Consider the following 20,233-nt stretch of genomic DNA (forward strand, 5'->3'; position numbering starts at 1 on the left):
CAGAGCTAGACCTCATAAATTTTAACCTTGACCCTTATGCTTTGTCATTACATATTACTTCCTCCTTTTATTTTTCTTTCAAAACATTCCCACAGCCAATTAGTGTTTCTTTTTTTAAGTTGGCAGGAAAGCAAGATTACACACACACACACGCACACACACACACACACACACCCTCCATAACTTATAGATCCTCGGCATATGGGCTTGGAGCCAGCTAGAAGACGAAGGTTTGTAGTAGCTTCATTAAGAATGGAGGAGTTGAGCGTGAAGTCGCACTGCAGGCTTCCTCCAGGGATTTGCTGCAGTCTCTCAGGAGATGGATTACTACCAGCCTTTTTTTCCACTACCAGATTACTGCAGCAATGCTACTGCTGACGTTTTTACTGGAGAAAGAGGAACTGGGATTCTAGTGGGAAATCAGGAAGCCATCCAGGGCTCCACTGAGATCCTGCAAACCTGAGTTCATTTCCCAACTGCCGCAGCAGAATTTTGCAATGCAGATAGAAAATGTAATCGAACTAATGAGCTACAGAGGTGACAAATGCTTCCATTTATTCATTTGTTTGTTTGTGTTAAAAAGCTTTCAGAATTAATTTCCCAGGCACTCATTTTATATCATGATGTTCCATAATGCAGAATGTTTTGGCATCGACTGTCTCCCGAGTTTATTTATTTACCTGTTATTTAAAAGCATTCTGTTTTTTCAGTGCTCAAGGGGATGGCCGGAAGGGGCTCGCTGCATTTTTAAAAACAGGGTCATAATATCAAGAATAAGGTCAACATTCTAAATTAAAAGGGTGGGGGGTAGTGGGTAAAACAAGAACCAATTCAGTTGATAGCAGAATCATTGCAACCCAGAAGGACAATCACTTCGAGGAAAAGGAAGGTCCTTGCCAAACAGCAAAAGATCACGGGGGCAGGGTGGGTGGGAGAAGGGGACATCATGGACCTCCTTTGGTAGGGCGTTCCATAACCTTGGTGTGGCCAGAGAAAACGTTCTCCCCAGCATCAGAGCCTCAGTGACTGATGGGACAGACAGGGCTGGCCTTAGGGAGGCAGAGTAAGTTGGCTGACTCAAGCAGAAGGTGCCAAAGGGCAGAGGGAGCTGAGTGGGGCAGTGAGGTGTTTTGGGGCACAGCTGAGTAGTATTACCTGCCCCACACACCCTAGGCCAGTCTGCTGCCCTTAGCTGTGTAAGAACAGTGCGTGCTGTCCTGTTGCAAATATTGGAGCAAGATTAAACTGCCAGTCTGGTTGGCTTCTGTACGTGGAATGAGGGGGCGCCATTTTGTCATTTGCCTCAAGCAGTGAAAAGTGTTAGGCTGGCCTGGCCTGAAGGAGAGCCTACGCAGAAGATTTTAAGGAATGGATAGATTCAGTTGGGATGAGGTTGGCTCCCTTGCCACGTTTCAAGCCACACTACTTGCAGTGTTGCTCGCATTAGAGAGGAAGAAAATATATCTTCACCCAAAGTACATGACCTATTTGGTTCCCCCCGCAACACCTTCTCCCTGAACTCCAATTCACGAAGCTATGTACATGTCTCAAATGTTCACACTGTTCTTAAGTATGAAATGAAAGCGGCCGAGGTTTTCTAGTTGAATTGAAGCTGGTTTGAGGAAAAAATGCATCAAACAGAAGTATTTGTCAAGAAACTACAGGATCAGTGTAGACTGCAAATGTGGCTTCAAAAATTAGCAGTGGAAGCACAATGGATCTGGAGTTAAGTGGTAATGTGAACGTAAACTCCCTCGTTAAGATTTTGGGTCATAGTTATTTTACAATGCAAAAGAAGAAGAAGAGTTTGGATTTGATATCCCGCTTTATCACTACCTGAAGGAGTCTCAAAGCGGCTAACATTCTCCTTTCCCTTCCTCCCCCACAACAAACACTCTGTGAGGTGAGTGAGCCTGAGAGACTTCAAAGAAGTGTGACTAGCCCAAGGTCACCCAGCAGCTGCATGTGGAGGAGCGGAGACGCGAACCCGGTTCCCCAGATTACGAGACTACCTTCTCTTAACCACTACACCACACTGGCTCTCTAAAAAATCTGTATGCCTCTAGAAAAATCTGTATGCCCCAGAGCACAGTCTCTGCATTGACCCGATACTTGGCACCTGTAGTTCCCATTAAAGCAGGACAAATGTCACATTTTAACAGGTCACTTATGGGCATTCCTCCCCCTGTTCTATTGTTGGAAGCATTTCTGCCCAGCCAGGATATTGATTGTAAACAGACACGAGTAAGATTATTTATATTTGTTACATTTACTGCAGACCTCAAAATAGAATGCATTTAACAACAAGCAACAGCAAATTCAGGTATGTGCAGGCTTCAAGAAAGTCAGAGCAAATTTAGAGGAAGCCATTAGGCTCAATTACCTAATTAGGTTTGCATGCGCTATTTTCCAGAGGTTCTTTGTTTGTGGCTGTATAAACAATGGGGGGATTTTTAGAATGACATGGACATTTTCTGCATTTTGCATTAGTGCAAAGGTGTTAGAACTTATTAATAAAAAGAAAATTATATATTTCTACAAAACAAAAATGATTAGGGGGTATTTATTTGCTTACTGAATTTATATCCCACCCTTCCTCCTCCTCCTCTTGCTTTCTGCCTTCAGAAAAACTTGCATGGGGTTTTGGTTTGTCTTTAAAAGAAAAGAAAAGTTGCAGACATAATTAGCTGAATTGTACCATCTAGTGGCTCCATGGAGAATATCCCAGGCCTAGAAGTTATATCCCAGAAACACCTAAAATTATGTGATTTATTATGCAGCAAGCCTTCTCTTACAGGAAAATAATAATAACTGAGGTGAAACATAAGGTGAAAATAGCTTTCAGGGGACTGTGGAGGAACTCAACTATTTTTGATGGACAGTTGTGTACCTTACAAAGATAAAAGAGGCGTTGGTAATGTAACCTAGGGAGGACAGAGTGAGAGACCAAGGAAAACAAACTCTTGTGAAAGTTCAAGAAGGGTTTTTTTTGCCAGTAACTGCCATCTCATTTATTTCATAGAATCATAGAGTTCGAAGAGACCACAAGGGCCATCGAGTCCAACCCCCTGCCAAGCAGGAAACACCATCAGAGCACTCCTGACATATGGTTGTCAAGCCTCTGCTTAAGACCTCCAAAGAAGGAGACTCCACCACACTCCTTGGCAGCAAATTCCACTGTCGAACAGCTCTTACTGTCAGGAAGTTCTTCCTAATGTTTAGGTGGAATCTTCTTTCTTGTAGTTTGGATCCATTGCTCCGTGTCCGCTTCTCTGGAGCAGCAGAAAACAACCTTTCTCCCTCCTCTATGTGACATCCTTTTATATATTTGAACATGGCTATCATATCAGCCCTTAACCTCCTCTTCTCCAGGCTAAACATGCCCAGCTCCCTTAGCCGTTCCTCATAAGGCATCGTTTCCAGGCCTTTGACCATTTTGGTTGCCCTCCTCTGGACACGTTCCAGTTTGTCAGTGTCCTTCTTGAACTGTGGTGCCCAGAACTGGACACAGTACTCCAGGTGAGGTCTGACCAGAGCAGAATACAGTGGCACTATTACTTCCCTTGATCTAGATGCTATACTCCTATTGATGCAGCCCAGAATTGCATTGGCTTTTTTAGCTGCCGCGTCACACTGTTGGCTCATGTCAAGTTTGTGGTCAACCAAGACTCCTAGATCCTTTTCACATGTACTGCTCTCAAGCCAGGTGTCACCCATCTTGTATTTGTGCCTCTCATTTTTTTTGCCCAAGTGCAATACTTTACATTTCTTCCTGTTAAAATTCATCTTGTTTGTTTTTGCCCAGTTCTCTAATCTGTCAAGGTCGTTTTGAAGTGTGATCCTGTCCTCTGGGGTGTTAGCCACCCCTCCCAGTTTGGTGTCATCTGCAAATTTGATCAGGATGCCCCTGAGTCCATCATCCAAGTCGTTGATAAAGATGTTGAATAAGACCGGGCCCAAGACAGAACCCTGTGGCACCCCACTAGTCACTCTTCTCCAGGATTAAGAGGAACCATTGATGAGCACCCTTTGGGTTCGGTCAGTCAGCCAGTTACAAATCCACTGAATGGTAGCATAGTCAAGACCGCATTTTACCAGGTTCTTTACAAGAATATCATGGGGCACCTTGTCAAATGCCTTGCTGAAATCAAGGTAGGCTACATCCACTGCGTTCCCTTCATCTACCAGGCTTGTAATTCTGTCAAAAAACGAGATCAGGTTAGTCTGACATGACTTATTTTTCAGAAATCATTTGTTAAATTTGCAGCCCCCACCTTTTCATTAACTACTGTTCAATAAAATACAAGGTACAAATCCCCCCATATTTTTAAAGGCAGGAGAAAACACACCAATAAAATCAAACATGCTTTAAACATTTTTCTGGTGTCACCGCTTCTGACCCTGAACACCAAAAGGTCTATTATAACACATAACAGTGTTCCTCCAACACTGCTTAGGTTCATCCCTTACCCATTGGTACTGATATCCCCAAGGAAAGAGAGTTTTTATGGCAGAAATGGAAACCCTCATGCAGAATGCGGCCCCTCAGGCCTCCCTATATGGCCCTCGGAACTCTCCCCCAGGCCCCACCCCCTCTCTCCAGGCCACGCCCCTTCCTGCCCCTGCTTCTGGATGGGATGTGTCTTGGAACTCTGATCACACCTCTTGCTTGTCTGAAGACAAATCTACTGTAAATAAGGGTAGCGCATCCTGTTTTGTTGCCTGAGGTGAAATGGTAAAGTGCTACCCTGCCACCATGCTGTCTCTGCCGAAGCCACCCTTATCTGGATTGCACAACAACACTTGCAAAGCAGCAATGGCAATGGTGGTTTCTGGCAAGATCTCATGAGATCGCACCAAAATCTGGTGAGATCAAGTGCGTTCCATGAAATCTCACTCAATTTCAGTGAGATCTCACAAGATCTCACTGGAAACCGACTCCGTTTCTCTGCCTGAGGCGGCTGCCTCAAACTACCTCATGGGCGGACCGGCCCTGACTGTGTACAAGAATAAAATTTATGTTGCACTTTTGCCTCTGCTCACCCACCAAACACTGGCATGTGACTCTTGGAAGGCTTTCCAGAAGTGGATATGATTCCCAGGCTTTTTTTTTTTTTAAAAAAAGGATTCCACATCCTTCTTTTATGGAATGATTCCCTGTAGAATTACTGATCAATTTCTCCCCTGCATCAGGAAAATGCTGGGCAATAGGGACAAGATGGCCATAGCCTGATAAAGAATATTTGCTTCATCCTTGAAGAAAGTCCTTACAACCTGAGGACTTTCTCCTGTCCCAGACTTGACAGCTTTGAAACACAGCCTTGCAATAAAAAGGAGATTATTTCCTGCCCCATTAGGGTTGCCATATTTTGAAGAGCAAAAAGAGGACACATTTGCCAACTTCTACTTTTCGCTGTGGTGACTTTCATTTTACATACCCATGAAAAAGAGGACGTGTCCTGGAAAAAGAGGACGTATGGCACCCCTAGGTGTAGGGAACTACCTTATGCCACTGGTCCATCTAGCTCTGTGTTGTCTACACTGACTGGCAGAAGCTCTCCAAGGCTTCAGACAGCAGTTGTTATGTACTGGGTTGAATAGGATCCAAAATGCAGCAGTCTGATTGGTGCTAGAACAATAGGATCCAAAATGCAGCAGTCTGATTGGTCCTAGAACAACAGGATTCAGAATGGAGCAGTCTGATTGGTCCTAGAACAATGCAGCAGTATGATTGGTCTGCAGGAGCCACCCAATCCAGCTCCAGATGGAAGTGAATCCACAACCTGATTGGCCTACAGGAGAATTCCGGAATTAGCCAATTACGTGCAGCCCATTGTGTAAATAATGTATATAAAGAAGACTTCAAGGGAACTTTCATTCCTCCTCACCACTTTGAGCTGAATAAAGAACATGAAATCCACTCTCGACTCCGAGTATATTTCAGCGGTCTTCCCCAGGCTTACCTTGAGATGACAGGGATTAAACCTGGAGCCTTCTGCATGCAAAGCAGATGATCTACCCCTGAGCTACAACTCTTCCTGAATGACAGCTCACCACCACCTGTCTATCTGAGGAAGGATTTGGATATTAAGGGGGAAGGCAAGGAATTTTCTTCATCATCATCTGTTTCTCCTCTCCATGTCTACACCACCCTTCTTCTTCTTGCTTCTGCTCTTCCCATTTCCATCTCTCTATGGAATCCAAACCATTTCTATTTCCTTACTTAGGAACTCAATGATTCAGTGTTTTTTTTTGGGGGGGGGTTATTACTAAAATGGGCCTCAAAATCTGATTTTCTGTTGGAAATCGCAGCACAGGCAACTGTCATTTCAAGGGCAGCAATAAGGAAGTTCTGCTTTTAACCACACCATTGCTGAAATGAGGAAGTTGTCGCTTCTGTGGAGATGAGGAAGTTGGAGATAAATATAGTTTCTGAAGATATCACAATGCGCGGTGAAGGCAATAACGTGAACATTCAGTATCAATAAATGACAATAAATGGCACTGCTCCAGTGTTCCTTTGCCATTCTCATCAACAGGAAAAAGAAAAAGAAAAACAAGGAGATGAGACCCAGACTTGACCACAAAGATAAGAGATGATATAAAATGGCTCCATATAGCAGCCTTCTCACTTCCCATTTCCTATTTATCACAGCTGAAATAACAGATTTTCCATTGCTCTTCAGCTTTGGGAACAATTGCTCACAATAATGCTTGGTCAAATGACCTAATGAGGTTAAAGCCCTACTACATTTCATCTGAGCTCAGTGGAAGACTATACACTGAATTAGGTTTGCGCTTTTGATCTCTTTAGGTTTCTCTTCTAGAATAAAAACAACAACAACCAGAGCCATAATGAACAATAAGTATTTACAATGGCTTGAGTTCCTGTGAGCAGAGTTACCCCTGAAGCCCCCTGAAAATCTGCTCGGGGGGGGGGGTCAGGGCCACAATAACCATTAGGCTATAGTCTTAGCACAGGATGCGGGTGGCACTGCGGGTTAAACCACAGAGCCTAGGACATGCCAATCAGAAGGTCGGCGGTTCGAATCCCCGCGACGGGGTGAGCTCCTGTTGCTCAGTCCCTGCTTCTGCCAACCTAGCAGTTCGAAAGCATGTCAAAGTGCAAGTAGATAAATAGGTACCGCTCCGGCGGGAAGGTAAACGGTGTTTCCGTGTGCTGCTCTGGTTCGCCAGAAGCGGCTTAGTCATGCTGGCCACATGACCTGGAAGCTGTACGCCGGCTCCCTCGGCCAGTAAAGCGAGATGAGCGCTGCAACCCCAGAGTCATCCGTGACTGGACCCAATGGTCAGGGATTCCTTTACCTTTAATTAGCCTACAATGCCATTTCTCTGCTTCCCACCTGGTGTCATATGTACTTAGTGTAGTTCATGAGTTTTGAATGAGTTTCTGTCAGCTGATGGGTGCAGACAGTGCAACTCCAGAGGAACTCGTTCTCAGTGCCCTTTGTTTCCCAGCTCTGTGGGTGGCCAGTTACTGTCTCTTAGCCTTATTTTCCTTTCAGAGTGGTTGTTGTGAGGGTAGGTGGGGAAGGGAAATAAATGTATGAACGCCATCTTGAGCTGCTTGGAGGAATGACATTGTTTATACCTTGGCCACAGCCAAAGTCAGGAAAAATGTTAGTGTGGTGAATGAATTCTGCTTGGAGATTCCCACCTCCCTCTGGTTTGAATTTATGGTTTTATTTTACTCTCTTCTTTCAACTTATGCCCTGCCCTTCTTGCAAAAAGAAGCCCAGGGTAGCAAACACATCCACAATCCATAAAACACAAACACTCTAAAGCAGTTAAAGCATTCTAAGAACAATTGCAGTTTAAAACATTTACCATTAAAAGCATGCTGAAAGCATTGCTGTTAAACACTTCATTTCATCCAGCAATGTCGGGATTGCCAGGAACAGTATTCTTCAGACACTAAATGCCTTATTTCCCTCATGCCTTTAATCCACGAGGGGTTAGGGGCATAGGAAGCTGTCTTATACAGAGTCAGACAATCTGTCTCAGAATCTTCTGAACCAGAGATGGGAAACTTATGGGCCTTCAGCTTTTGTTGCTATGTTCAGCTATGGCATTGTGCTTCCCCAGGAAATCTACTTTTCTATAGATTTATATGGATGAGCATTTAACCACATGATTTCTCTTACCAGTAGTCTGAACATGCTGTGCTCTTTGCGAAGACTGGTCCTTGGCAAGGGAAGGAAAAACAATGAGGAGCACCTCAAAAAATGCCAGGCCGGGGATGGAAGAGCTGCAACTTTTCTCTTCATCTGTAAGAACTGGCTATCAAAATTTTCCAGGACAAAACTGTAATTAGTTTTCTCTGCTTGCCATTGGCTTTGGCGCCCCCTACTGTTGGGCTCCTTTTCCCCCTGCCCTATCAGTCCCAATGTTCACCAGTCAACATTGCTCAGTGGTAGAGCTCATGCTTTAAATCCAGAGGTTAACTCTATTTCCAAGCAGGGCTGGGAAGGGTTCTTGCCTGAAACTCTGGAGAATTGTGTAAGCAATACTGAGCTAAATGTACCAATGGTCTGATTCGGCATAAGGCAGCTTTCTATTTTCCTAAGCTCGATCATATGCAATTAGGTACACATGGTTTATGACAATAAAATTGTCATTGTGGAGCAGAAATTATTCCTCGCTCAAACACAAATACCTACCTCGGTAATTGCCAGTTAACTCAACCCACCTGCGTCACCCAATAGCTCCCTCGCTCCTTCCTGTGCCAGCAGAGTGAAAACATGATCTGTTGGGATAAAACTATATTTGTGCTTTGTTATCTAATTTGTTTCACAGAGTTGGCTTTTGTTTCAATGGGGGGGGGGGAGAGAGAAAGGGCCTATATAAAAAGCCTTTGCAGATAAAATGACTTCTGAGAAAAGCTTTAAAGGAAAAGATAATACCGTATATACTCAAGTATAAGCTGACCCAAATATAAGCCGAGACACCTAATTTTAGCACAAAAAACTGTGAAAACTTATTGACTCGAGTATACGCCGATTCACCACACCACAAACCTGGTGGTGGCAGCAGTGATGGAGGAAGAACAAGCAGCCCGAAAGGACTCCTTTTGGGCCACTCGTCCCTCCACCGCTGCCTCTGCCACTTGCAGGGGCAGGCACAGGAGCCACAGTTGGGAGAGGTGCTGCACTGCGCTGCGCCTCTCCCAACCTGCCCTTGCGAGAGGCTGGTGGCGGCGGCAGGACCAGCCGGGAGAAAGGTCTCCTTTCGGACCGTTCGTCCCTCCGCTGCCACCCGCCTCACTCAGGTATAAGCCAAGGCGGGATTTTTCAGCATAAAAAATGTGCTGAAAAAGTCAGCTTATACTTGAGTATATACGGTATTTGCTGAAGTCTGTAATCCTATACAAATTTAACTGGGACTACATTGCATTATTTGAAGCTGTATACAGTGGTGCCCCGCAAGACGAAATTAATTCGTTCCGCAATTTTTGTCGTCTAGCGAATTTTTCGTCTTGCGAAGCACGAAATCCCATAGGAATGCATTGAAAATCAATTAATGCGTTCCTATGGTCAAAAAAAGTCCAAACAAAGCCAAATTTGGTACAACAACAGTTTATTAACTGCTTTTTAAAGTCACACATACTGTAAAGAGCAGTTCAAAAATTGAAGGGAAAATAAATTAACTTTATAAACAAAACATGTCTTTGTTTTTAGACAAAGGAAACAAAGCCGCGAGACGTTTTCGTCTTGCGAAGCAAGCCCATAGGGAAATTTCGTCTTGCGAGGCAAATCGCGAACGGAAAAACCTTTCGTCTAGCGAGTTTTTTGTCTTGCGAGGCATTCGTCTTGCGGGGCACTACTGTAAAAAGCTAGACTTGAATCACTCACATATGCTTATCTCTGGATGACTGCAACATCCAATGATGACTTGCACGTATTAAATCAAACAATAAGCATGATTCTTTAATACACACAAGTCCTACTTTATGAACACTTGCTATGCAAAAATTCACTTATCTGAACACAACAAATTAGTACCCAAACCTCTCTACATGCACCGCAGATACACACCCCAGATTACACGTTCAGGAACACATTAACAATTTTCTCATAGGAATCAATAGAAATCGTTGACTCATTATGCGAATAAGAATCGTAGACTCTTTATGCAAACGCTCACCTCGCAAATGATTTCCAAAGAACCGAGTGTACTGTACATTTCAGTGAAGTCAGTTAACATATTCAGCTGTGATATACAAAGCTAATGGGCTCAGCTATGTACATAATTATCCTTAATCCAGTCTCCACTTCCCCAGTGCTCAGATTATGGGGAAATAGTAAGCATCACCCTCTGACTCGTGCCAATTTTAGCCAAATCATGCTCCCCCAGGTTTCTAAAAACAGTAGCTAAGGCAGGACAAAAGGTTTAGGGAGCTACCTCCTGCCGCAGTATCGGAGCACTGCATTATCCCCCCCCCCCTCACTGGACTAAAATGCAGGAAATGGCGAAGAACAGTCCTATTTATGCATTCTGTGTTATCTGCATATACACTAAACATGCAGACAGTGGGTGGAGCAACATGCCTCTGTTCATATAAGGAAATACTTTCTCAGGGCTCCTGATCTTGAGAGCTGGAAGAGGATATGTGGACTTGTTCCTCAGTGGGCTGTGGGTCACCTTCTAGTGGGCTTCAGTGCCACAGGCTGCCCATAGCGCCTCCTCAGTTGCCCGCCCTGACCCCTAGCTGCAGCACTGCCTTTTGGTCAGACCAGGACCAACATTGTCATCTTGCCTACTGAGGAAAGGTGGCCAAGAGACTTTGGCTGCATTCACATTGCAGTTTATTCTATTTTCCCAAGGTTTCCCCATCTGTTAAGTTCCACATTGTATCTGAGCTTTCACATGATGTAGAAGCTATTTCCAACACTACAGCGGAATATAGAGGAACTGTAGTGCAAAGAGTTTAGTACTCATCTCTACATTATTTGCAAATGGATTTTTTTCCCCTGGAAGCAAATAATATGGAAAAGAGCACTAAACCTGTACAATATTCTGCTACAGTTCCAGAAGTGGTATTTATGTCATGTGAAAGTTCATATATAATGCAAAACTTAACAGTTACAGAAGAGCTGTGAAAAGCAGAATAAACTGCCATGTGAATGCAGCTAGTGCCTCTGAATAAGCAAATTCTGCCTAAAATAGGGAGGCTGAGTCACATTACCTACACAGCAAATGTCTGGACTTAGCTTGAGGAAAACTGAACCATGGAACGTCTTGTCACAAGGAAAATGCTGAAATGAATTTAGTATTTACCAAAGATGTATTTGATATCAATAGGAAATGATACCAGTAATTGCCAGCTGATTGTGCCACACTCTGCCTCCACCTGCCACCACATTTGGTGACTGGCTCTGCCACAGCACCACCATTTTGTGACTGGCGGGCCTTAATAATTTGGAGCTATCTCAAGGGGACCCTGGGGTGTAGAAAGTGTGAGAACCCCTGTGCTAGAAATATGCTAAGGTTTTTATTATGGAAAATAAATAACCACGACTGGAGCTAGATATTGGCTAATGCAATTTATGTATTCAGAGCCTACCTAGTTTCTGTCAACTTGAGTTCTGGGATTTTGATTCTTCTGGGCTTTGCTGGTGCGTCACAGTAACCTTGGCTACAGAGCAGCTATTGATTCAGAACACAAAGCATGTATGAGAGAATTTCTCTGCACAATTGAGTGATTGTGGCCATTACAAGCAGCTACTGTTGCTGAAGCAATTCTAGAATTTTTGCCACCTCAGTAAATGGTAATAAACCTGGTAGGAGTTCTTCCTATACTTTTCCTTGGCAATCTTGTTCACTGGAGAGGCCTCATCCTGGTTACCAGCCTCGCTAAATCTTTTCAAATGTAGTCGTGGTCTTTTTCATGTGCAATACACACTTTCAGACATGGAAGGTATGTTAGGGAGAGAAATGCAAAAGTCCAATTTGAAACTTTCTTATGTTGAAATAGGGATGAAGGAAGAATTCAATTCAGTTCACATTTAAAGCTATCTGTCAAATTCACATTCAGCCTTCAAAATTTGCACATCTGAATTTTGTGATGCAGTTCTTTGACCAGTGTTTACAAAAATGCTTATGTTAGGGGAAAGTGTGCCTAAAAGTGAACACTTTAGTGAAAATAACATATAGAAATGCATTGCATTTGGATAAATTATTTGCAAAAATGCGTACATCAGTCAAAACTGCAAAAAATGTGTTTATTAGTTTAAAAATCACACTAAACTGCTGAAGAATTTTCATGATGATCTTTTTTTAAAAGAACAAAAACTTTTTTTTGCAATTGCTGCAAAAATGTGGCAATCTGATTTTAAGATTGGAAAAATGAGAAATGGAGAGATCCAAAATTGACAGGTCTTTCCATTTCAACCTGTAAGTCCCACTGAATCAATTGAAGCTTTGCTCAATTCTAAATGCAATATTTTCCTGCAATCATTTCACCAAGATTTATATAGAAAGCACTTCTCCAAGTAGGTTGTGTATTTTAAATGCCCCCCCCCCCGATTTAGACTACAATCTTGTTTATTTATGCCTAACATGTTAAGAAACTGTAAGAAGTGGCTAATGATATTCTCTTTAGATTTATGCTAATCTTTTCTCTAATCTGCACCGCAAGAAACCATCAAAGTTCTGCAATTGGGTTACTCAGATACAGTGCCTTGGTAACTTAACTTTCATAATTCCAGTATGTAGATTATGCAGGTTTGTGTTTATTTGTTTAATTAGCATACTTTACATATTTTAGTGCTGTTGTCTTTAACAAGGATTTTGAATGCAGGTATGGATAAGACACCTGCAAACTCCACGCTCTCGTCGCTGAAAATCTAGTTGAGCTACTTTTGATTTGCCAAGATTTCACAATACATTTTCAAGTTTTCTCCAGAGTCAAAAGAAACAGCAACTTGCATTTAAATGCTTCAGGCTGATCTAGGATCTCTACAAGTATTTCAGCAAACTGGAATGAAGATTTCCATTTAGTTCTTAGCAGGCACCTGTCTCGTTTTATTTATTCAGATTTCCTCCTCCAGGGATTAAAAATAAACACACTACACAATGCAAGTTATGCTTATTAGCCCTATTCAGTATTCTTCCCTCCAGCTCTTCCTTATAGGAGTCTTACTGATAAACCTTGGTGTGAAATTAATTGATAACCTCCCTCCCCCTTTAAAGATGTTTCTTAGGGCAAATCCAAACCCTCCTGCAAAAAAATGGATTTACTGTGATTCAGAAATGTTGGGGAAATGTACTGGCAAGTGTAGGATTGGATGTAATGTCATGTACTCTTCCTGCCAACAAATCAGAAAAAATGTTCAACAAATAGCCAATGTGGTCCAATCTTCCCTGCCAACAAATCTTGCAGAATGCTCAATAAAGAGGTAATCTGGCAGTGCTCTCATAGTTTAGCAGGAAAGGAAAATAAACTAAAGAGTTATGTGATCTACGCAGAGCTAGGAAGTATTCGTGGAAAATGGGAAGTGAGGGCATTGCCCACATGCTCAGCTGTTTGCACATGCCTAAATCATCTTCAGTGAGTGAAGGTCGCTCATAGATCATAGATTGCATAAATAAAGAGCTGTGGGGTCAGTCTTGACATGTATTGAACCTTCAGATTATAGCCCCTGGAGGTCTGTAAAACGACCTCAAGCTCCTGCACCCTCATTTATGCTGCTCTGTTATGTGGTAATGCAATTGCACCTTGAAAGAATTCAATTTCGGGAGATGGAATGTGCACTTCCTTAAGTGGCTTCTGACCTCCTTAATGGAGTCTACATATGGTGAACAGGAGATGCTCCCAGAACGACTGCCAGCAGTAGGAGCTAAGGCTGATTGACATTCTGTTGCTTAATACCACCTGCCTCGTGCTCTTTTTAGTTCTGCATCAATGGTAGGCAATGCCTGCTTTTGAAATGCTATATATTTAAATAAGTTATCATTCGCAAATAAATGCTGAGCAGGTAATTATGATCATTTTCATCTTTGAGGAAGATAGCAACCTTTGCAACAGCAGCAGACGTATTTAAGATTGCTGCTTTGTTATTTTATGCTTCTTTATATATGCACTCCAGTTCAGAGGCTTTGGAGCTTGTAGAAAGGCTCTGCAATTTTACAATATATTATTGACACAATAATAAATGCACTGATGTTTCTTCATGATGTTTCCCATGATGCTTCGCAAATGCTACTACATTGTTGCTTCCTGGAGGGGCTACAGCACAACAGAAATGGCACAAAAAACACACACCCAGCACCCTGGCCCTGACTGGTGGATGCTGTACTTAGACTTCCATCTTGGTTTTTGCTGAAGTCTTTAATGTGAAGGTCAGTATGATACATAAATCTGGCTTCAAAGCATTCAGATTCCAGGTGTCACAATGGTCTAAGTTCATGGCTAGGCATAAGCTAAGAAAACATTGTCCCAACACTAGACTTGTCTCCAAAGCTCTCCTTTTGAATAGCGGGGGTGGGGGTGGGGACACAGCCATTTATAGAATCCTAGAACTGTAGAGATGGAAGAGAACCCAAAGGTCATCTACCCCAACTCCCTGCAATGCCGGAATTTGCATGGTTGACGTCCCGAGCCACGGGATGGGGCAAGCAAGTGGGCGTTCCTCCAGGTAGGCTGAGTCTGTTTGTGCCAACACAGTTTTATAAACATCCATGGTGCTGTAAGCAAAGTCAGTTGGGCCAGCTCACTATCTGATCCAGGCCCATGCAGAGCTTGTTTGAAGTCCAGGACGGGAATCATGTTAGAATAAAGTTATAAACTCAAAGCAGCCGGTCCCTAGAGGGACGCCCCCCCTCCCCGGCCAGATTAGCCCTTCAAGGCCTGGGGAAAGTGAACCCATCTGCTCCCCCCCTTCTGCATGGGCCTGGTCTGATCTGTCCCCAGGCATTTCCCAGAGATGGACAGCTCTTTGCTGGTGGGAGGTGGTAACGGAGACACATGCAGCTGCTATGGTGATGTATAATTTGGGGTGTTATACAGTATTGAAAGCAGAAAAAAAATGAGCACAAAGCATCCTTAATACACAATAATAAGGATGTCTGTAGGGGCCCTAGATTAGCAAAAGTGGAAGAAGAACCATCAATCAATAGTCTTCCTTTGGGATTAATCTGTCATCACGTTTAATCACCCTCTAGCTATTAATTGAATATAATGTGATTGTGACCTTTCATTAACGAAATTCTGCAAAATGCTTTGTAAACTAATTTGCACATGAATCTGATTAAAGCAGAAGCGCTCTACACATTTATCTAGGAACTTACTTCTGAGTAGACAATTGCAGTTAACCAATGCAATTGTAGCAATGCTATTAAAGCAAAGTGACATGGGCTGGGGAAAATCTTGAGGTCTACATGCAGCATTTGATGTATATAACCATAATGTCTGTGTATAAATTTGCATAGACTCTTAATTTGCATAGTTCCTTGGTATTCATTCCAAAGTGAACTGAAGCCAAAGCATTTGGTCATATTTATCCTGTATTCCACTTTCCTCCCTCTCACTCACCTTTTGTTGTCTTTCCCCCACCTCAAACTAAATTTAGACTGTAGATTCCTTGAGTCCTGTGGTACAGAGAGGAGGCCAGAGATGGAGGCATGGATTGCAAGAAAAGAGCTGGTCAGGTTAGAGGGTTAGCCCTTTAAGACTGACTCCAGCTTCAAAGCCTGTCCAGCTACTGACTCCAGCTACAAAGACTGACTCCAGCTACGAAAGCTGTTTCCGCTGCTCATGATGCCTAGAGACTCTCAGAATGTGATATTGATTAGGAATTGTTGCTTGTGGTCAAGAATTTGTTTTGGAGCCGCATTATTTTTTGCCATTATCAGGATTATGTTCTTGTATTTTAAATGTTAGACTTTATCTTGAATTATCAGTGGATTGTTTTATAATATACTTTTGTTAGTTTATTGTTTATGGCTATTTAAATTTTGTTATATCTTGTGACTGTTGGTGAAAGATGTAAACTTTTCCTGTTGTGGGCCACCTTGAGCATGATTTCCTATGCAAAGTCAGCATACAAAGCAATGGTGATAACAATTCTCTGGCTCCATCACATGTTTACAACAAACCTCTGAAGTAGAGAGCTTTGTATATCCATGGAGGTTCATTTTGCAAGTGGGAGTCCTGGGAGAACAGGGTTTCTACTTTCACAGCAGCCTCAACAAACACAGCGCACTTCCAGACTGATGCTATTTTTGAATGGGATTCAATCACACACCGGCAATTTCAGATTGGGCAACTATAGTTGATTGGTAGGCCTTGTGAAACAAATCCACACTCCCCTCCCCACAAAAAAAGTTGGGCATCTTGTGACAGGGAAAGTAGCAGAAAAATGGTCTTCCAAGAGTGTGATAATACTTGCTTTGACACGACTTCATCTAACTTCCCTGCAAACAAATTGGGATGAATGTCAGTATAGTTAGACTGCTAGGCTAGCACCTGGGAGACCAGGGTTCAAATCTCTACTCAGCTTTGGGCCAATCACTCACTCTCAGCTTTACCTACCTCACAGGTTTGTTGTGAGGATAAAATGAGGAGCTGGAGATCTATGTGACCATCTTGAGCTCCTTGCGGGAAAGATGGAACATAAATGTAAAAAATAAAATAAAATAAAATAAAATAGTCAATGATGTCTGATCTCCCTGCAAACAAACCAGGACAAATGTGCAGTTCATCTGCAAGTGCCCACTGCAGACGTTTGCTGCAAACATGTGAAGGCTAAATGAGAATCCTCACTGTTGTGCTATCTATATTTCCTCTTCAGGCAATAGTGCCTTAAGTGGGTTAGAGTATTCTGTTATTTGAATTCACAGTTCATCTGCAACAGCAACACATACAAACCCATTTGCCACAAGCCCTGGCAAATAGCACTGGGAGCTGAGATCATTTGCCAACATACAGGAAAGCGCTCCAAAATGTGACCCAGTTTTACTTCAGCGGCAAGTCATTACAATTGGGGTTTTTAGAATGACAGCCACTGTTCTACTCGTGGGTGATTATTAATCACAAAGAAAGCCCGGTCCTTTCAATCAATGGAAAATTAAAAGGCTGCTGACCTCCATGCTGTTCCCAAATCCTGCAAATGCAGCCTTTGCATTACTACCTGTTTAAAGGCACGTAGAATCTCAATTAGAGCTTGCATAGGATTGCGTTATGGATTGAATAATGAGAGAGCTGGATCAAACTTCTTCAGTCAATGCCAAGCGAAGGAAAAGTGTTTTGTTTGTATTTTTTTAAACTGCCAGATCATTAAAAAAAAATGTTTTCCCTTATTAATAACACCACGCGTTGCCAACATACTTAACACTGTGAGTCTTGTTTCCAAAGCTGAATAGAATAAAATGCTTGAAACAGCAGTTCAGTAACATTCAGAATGGCAATGGAAAAACAAATTCTGGTGGCAAGATGGTTTTGTGTGTCTTTTGGGGTGAATTCTGCTGAGCCTTCTTTTGATTGAGAGCCAGCTGGAGACGGTTGGTTTCCAGTTTGCATTCAGAATATGCTTGCAGGGAACTGCTAGTGGGTGCCATTTATCACTAACAGTGACTGTAATATTGGATGCCATATGGCTCAACCTACTTTAGTAAGGCTTTTTGACAGTAGGGAAAATCACAGCCTATCGGGGTGGAGGTAGTTATCTGCTCTAGCAAATGGTGCACCACAAAGAGATTGTTTCCTGTTTCCTGAAGCTGGGCAGAAATCACAATGAGTTTGTACTCAGTTGTGTTAATACAGTGGTGCCTCGCAAGATGAAATTAATCCGTTCCGCGAGTCTCTTCGTCTTGCGGTTTTTTTGTCTTGCGAAGCACGGCTATTAGCGGCTTAGCGGCTATTAATGGCTTAGCGGCTTTAAGAAAAAGGAAACAAACTCGCAAGAACTCGCAAGACGTTTCGTCTTGCGAAGCAAGCCCATAGGGAAATTCGTCTTGCGGAACGACTCAAAAAACGGAAAACTCTTTCGTCTAGCGAGTTTTTCGTCTTGCGAGGCATTCATCTTGCGGGGCACCACTGTAGTTTGGCAAACTGGTTTGTTCTTTGCCTTACTAATATGCAATTGTGTTTTTGGTATTATTGTAATGTTTGTGAATATTTAATGCTGTTGTTCTTATGGTTAGCTGCTTTGAACTCAGCATTTTTGCTGGAAAAGCGGAATACAAATATTAAATCAAAAGTAGGACCATAGACAGCTCACCGTGGAGCTGCACAAAGTCAGGCTGGGTATTGGGCACCCACATTTACTTCATCAATAAATTGGAGCTAGCTTAGTGCATTCCACACAGCAGTGTATTGTGAAATCTGTGTTGCTTCTGCAAGCAAGATTTGTTCAATGTCCACCTGATGTCCTCATCAAGATACTGTCAAACTACCAACACCTACTTCATAAGAACATAAGAACTGTCTGAAGATGTGTTTTTGGAGATCTTCACAATACCGTCGTACCTTGGATCTCAAATTTCTTGGCTCCTGAAGAAATCGGCTCCTGAATGAAACCTGGAAGTGAGTGTTCTGGTTTTCGAATGATTTTCGGAAGCTGAACATCCAGCACAGCTTCTGTGGCTTCCAATTAGCTGCAGGACACTCTAAATTGGAAGCCGCTCTGTGGTTTTCAAATGGTTCTGTGAGTCAAATGGACTCCTCAAACGCATTCTGTTCAAGAACCAAGGTACGACTGTATCTTTTTGCTTGAATAACCCTGAACCATTTCAGGTGTCATCAGCAAACTTGGTGTACCACTGATCGCAGGCCTCAGTTGATGTAGGCAATAATCCAGTTAGGGCAATTTGAGAGGGCCTGTTGGGGCTAAAAACTTGGATTTAAGTATTCTAAATAAATAAGCAATCACTGACCTGAATGCTTCATCTAGCCAGTTCTCAATAGAACCCATACAATTAATCACCTCAACCCTGAATTACTGATCAGTGTTTAAAGACCACCAGCTGAGTATTAAAACAGCAACAGCAAAAAAGAAGCAAACTATCAGCATCTTCCCCTGCTATTCAGTTTGGATGAGATCTTGCCCTTCCTCCAACGATTTAAGGTTTAGAGCCATAATCAACCTAGTCCCCCATTAGTAAGGCCCCAGCAAAATTCCCTTTTAAGCTTCCAACCAACAAGGGAGGCCAAGTCTTGTTGGTCTCCTCACCACTGCCACCCAACATGAATTTCTTCTTCATTGATGTCTGGTCTTTGTCCAGCCATGGCAGCAGCAGAGTGAATGAGGAAGAATGACTCATGCCAAATTCATCTAGTTTTATTACTGTCAAACTTTTCAAAACCTCCAGTGAACCTAAAACACCATATTGTCTCTTAGCAGAAAAGCAGAAAGCCGGCACATAAGAAATTTACTTCCCTGCAGCTTATTCTCCTAACAATATCCTCTTTCTCTTAGCTTTCACACAAAACACTGTGATTCTTGTCCAGTTTCTGGAACACAAAAGCCATATAATGTTTACATGGCATAGATCTCTGCAGAAAGGAATGATAGGTTTAATTTCACAGGTTGCGGAGCACTCTCAACATTCAGATGCAGAAAGCTGAAAACTGCTCATCTTGCTGGAGAGGCTGAGCAAATAAAAGATACCAGTAAACCTAGCTGCTGTAGCCTGAAATTATTTTTTTGTGTTTTATTTCTAAGATTCTCCTTAACTGCAAGATGTGTTTCCTGGACATTAACAGCAAAATTTAATTTTTGAACCATTCTTTTTCACCTTGCAGACAGACAAAAAATACCTTATCTCATGTGTATCAAATTGCACTATAAATTGGATCTTCTGTAGTTTTCACATTGCAAAAGGTACAGAGAGACCTGACTGGCCCTATCATTAGGCAGAGTGAAGTAGCCCCTTCAGGCGGCAAATGCTGAAGAGCGGTAGACAGCAGGGAGGTGCTGAAGGACAGCACTCTGTGTACCATGCGGCCTACTCTGTTCCTGCTAAACTCACCTTAAGCTAGCCTGCTGCCCTCAGTTACAGTGGACCATGTCCATCACCGCTATTTGTTGGAAGCTTGGATTCAACTCAGCTTGCTGAGTGGGGTTTGCATGGAGTTTAGACAGATAGGGTACGTGACTTCCAGATTCCCAGACTATCACTGTACCTTTATCTCTATGCCAACTTCTCTCTATCTCTTTGATGTTTTGATGGCTATATCTTCGATTACATCCTGTTTACCACTTTTTCCTCACAC

General features: G+C 42.7%; 1 long non-coding RNA gene across 2 annotated transcripts in view; it reads right to left on the reverse strand.

The window, feature by feature from the left end:
- Positions 1–4,685: 4,685 nt before the first annotated feature.
- LOC308593127 overlaps positions 4,686–20,233 on the reverse strand; it is a 64,107-nt gene continuing 48,559 nt past the window's right edge. Inside the window, exons 4-5 of one of the 2 annotated variants that reach the window (XR_014010755.1) lie at positions 8,711–8,767; positions 4,686–6,396 (exon numbers count right to left, since the gene is read on the reverse strand). This is a non-coding gene — a long non-coding RNA (uncharacterized lncRNA). Of the gene's footprint in view, positions 6,397–7,038; positions 8,768–20,233 lie in introns of those variants that run through there. The other variant, XR_014010756.1, reaches the window with a different exon arrangement.

This window comes from Podarcis bocagei (genome assembly GCF_964188305.1).
Source record: "Podarcis bocagei genome assembly, chromosome: 8".
Lineage (NCBI taxonomy): Eukaryota > Metazoa > Chordata > Lepidosauria > Squamata > Lacertidae > Podarcis > Podarcis bocagei.